This window comes from Triticum dicoccoides, chromosome 3B (genome assembly GCF_002162155.2).
Source record: "Triticum dicoccoides isolate Atlit2015 ecotype Zavitan chromosome 3B, WEW_v2.0, whole genome shotgun sequence".
Taxonomy (NCBI): Eukaryota; Viridiplantae; Streptophyta; class Magnoliopsida; order Poales; family Poaceae; genus Triticum; species Triticum dicoccoides.
In genome coordinates, this window is record NC_041385.1 from 414,802,252 (window position 1) to 414,805,115 (window position 2,864).

A 2,864-nucleotide genomic window follows, 5' to 3' on the forward strand; every position below is an offset into this window, starting at 1 on the left:
ACAGTGTGCTCTCCAGCTGGTGCTTTTAATAAGAAGGATTATGACTCAACATAAAAAGCAAATAGATAGGCCCTTCGTAATGGGAAGCAGGGATTTGTAGAGGTGCCAGAGCTCGATTTTAAAATAGAGATTGAATAACATTTTGAGCGACATACTTTTGCTGTCAACGCAACTATGAGATGGCTGTATCTTCCATACTACATGCATTATAGGCAGTTCCCAAACAGAATGGTAAAGGTTTATACTCCCCCAACCACCAACAAGCATCAATCCATTGCTTGCTCGAAACAACGAGTGCCTCCAACATACAACAACCCTGGGGGAGTTTTGTTTAATTATTTTGATTTGCTTTGATCTTTTTGGATCATGGGGCTGGGCATCCCGGTTACCGGCCCTTTCTCGTGAATGAGGAGCGGAGTCCACTCCTCGTGAGAATAACCCACCTAGCATGGAAGATATAGGCAGCCCTAGTTGTAACATGAGCTGCTCAAGCATACAAAACAGAATTTCATTTGAAGGTTTGGAGTTTTGCACATACAAATTTACTTGGAATGGCAGGTAAATACCGCATATAGGAAGGTATAGTGGACTCATATGGAACAACTTTTGGTTTAAGGAGTTTGGATGCACAAGCAGTATTCCCGCTTAGTACAGGTGAAGGCTAGCAAAAGACTGGGAAGCGACCAATTGAGAGAGCGACAACAGTCGTAAACATGCATTAAAATTAATTCACACCGAGTACAAGCATGAGTAGGATATAATCCACCATGAACATAAATATCATGAAGGCTATGTTGATTTGATTCAACTACATGCGTGAACATTTGCCAAGTCGAGTCACTCAATTCATTCAAAGGAGGATACCACCCCATCATACCACATCATAATCATTCTAATAGCATGTTGGCACGCACGGTAAACCATTATAACTCATAGCTAATCAAGCATGGCACAAGCAACTATAATCTCTAAATGTCATTGCAAATATGTTTACTTCATAATAGCTGACTCAGGAACGATGAATCATCATATTTACAAAAACAAGAGAGGTCGAGTTCATACCAGCTTTTCTCATCCCAATAAGTCCATCATATATCGTCATTATTGCCTTTCACTTGCATGACCAAACGATGTGTATAATAATAAGAGTGCACGTGCATTGGACTAAGCTGGAATCTGCAAGCATTCAACACAAGAGAGAAGACAAGTAATATGGGCTCTAAATTAAATAAACAATCATGCATATAAGAGCCACTAAGCATTTTCAATAAGGTCTTCTCGACCCCCAAAGGAAAGAAAAGAAAAGAAAACTATTTACACGGGAAATCTCCCAACAAGTAAGAAGAAGAACTAGAAATCTTTTTGGGTTTTCATTTTAATTTCTACTACAAGCAAGGAAATTAAACTAACTATTTTTTTTTTGGTTTTTCTTAAGTTTATCAAACACACAAGAAGAAAGCTAGAAAAAGAAATTTAAACTAGCATGGATAAAATGAAAGAGTATGAGCACCGACGACTAGTGTGTGAACATGAATGTAAAGTCGGTGAGAAATACGTACTCCCCCAAGCTTAGGCTTTTGGCCTAAGTTGGTTTAATACCAAGGACCGCCGCTACTCTCCCCGGTGTAGTGGGAGGTGTAATCAGGATACCACTGGCTGGTCATCTACGGATCCCACTGGACAGATGATGCACGATAAGGGTCCAGCTCAGGTTCCGGCTTAGGTTCAGGTTCTGGAGTAAAAGCTTGAGCTCGGTGATTGTTCACCACTTCTGGCGTGACAAGACGATTTTCTGCAAGCAAATCAAACAACAGCTGCGCAGGCAAAATAATAAACTCAAAGTGTTTCTTATTGAATCTAAGTCTATACAAGAGCATCTTCTCTTCGTTGTCAACAATAAACTTGTGTGCTACCATGCTCTTGTAATCTAAAATGTGAGGGGGGTAATTTTGTCTCCTCCTCCTCATAGTGCCTAATTGGTATCTGAAAATGTTCAGCAAGACATGCAGCATAGATACCTCCAAATATAGGGCCTTTTGTATGATTCAGGGCTAGTCGTTTAGCAACGACGGCACCCATACTAAAAGTATTGTCCCCAAGCAAAGCATGTTGAAGAATAATAATATCTGGAACGCTCAAATTTCCACTATTTGCACGACCAATCAAGCATCTGCTAGCAAATATGGCAAAGTAGCGTAAAACAGGAAAGTGTATGCTAGAGACCTTCGCCTCGGAGCCCTTCTTTGGCTCCTCTACAGCAATAGTATTAACAAAGCCACCCACATCTTCACGATGGGGTTCATCTAATTCTCCCTCATAAGGTATCCTACATACCGCGCAAAAATGACGTAAAGACATTTCTTTGAATTCATCATATAAATGAAATGATACTGCAGGCAGTGACTTCTTAGGATAAAAATAAAAGTTTTGCACGAAAGTATTGGTAAGTAAGAGATACTGATCGATTCGGTCATGATGAAACTGGTGAGGCCTGCAGTCTCGATTAAAGCATAAAAGTCTTCATGAATTCCCGCTTCTTTCAAGAAATCCTCGCATGGCCATTCTCAAGACCGTACTTCCGCTAAGCGAGGAAGATTATACTTGGCTTTTTCCTTCTCTTTATCTTGTTTTTCCTTAGAGCTTTGGCTAGAAGAGCCTTTAAAGAGCCTCCTTAACATTTTCTGAAAATTTCTGAAATTTTAGTAACTTCAAAATAAAAGTGAATAAAACTAAACAAGATTGATAGCAACTACTCCTACAAGTGCCTGGACCCTATATCATGCATTGGAATTGCTTGGGACCTCAAAAATTTAGCATGCAAGCTCAAGAACATGGTCACTTATGCAGCAAAAATTTGCAATGAA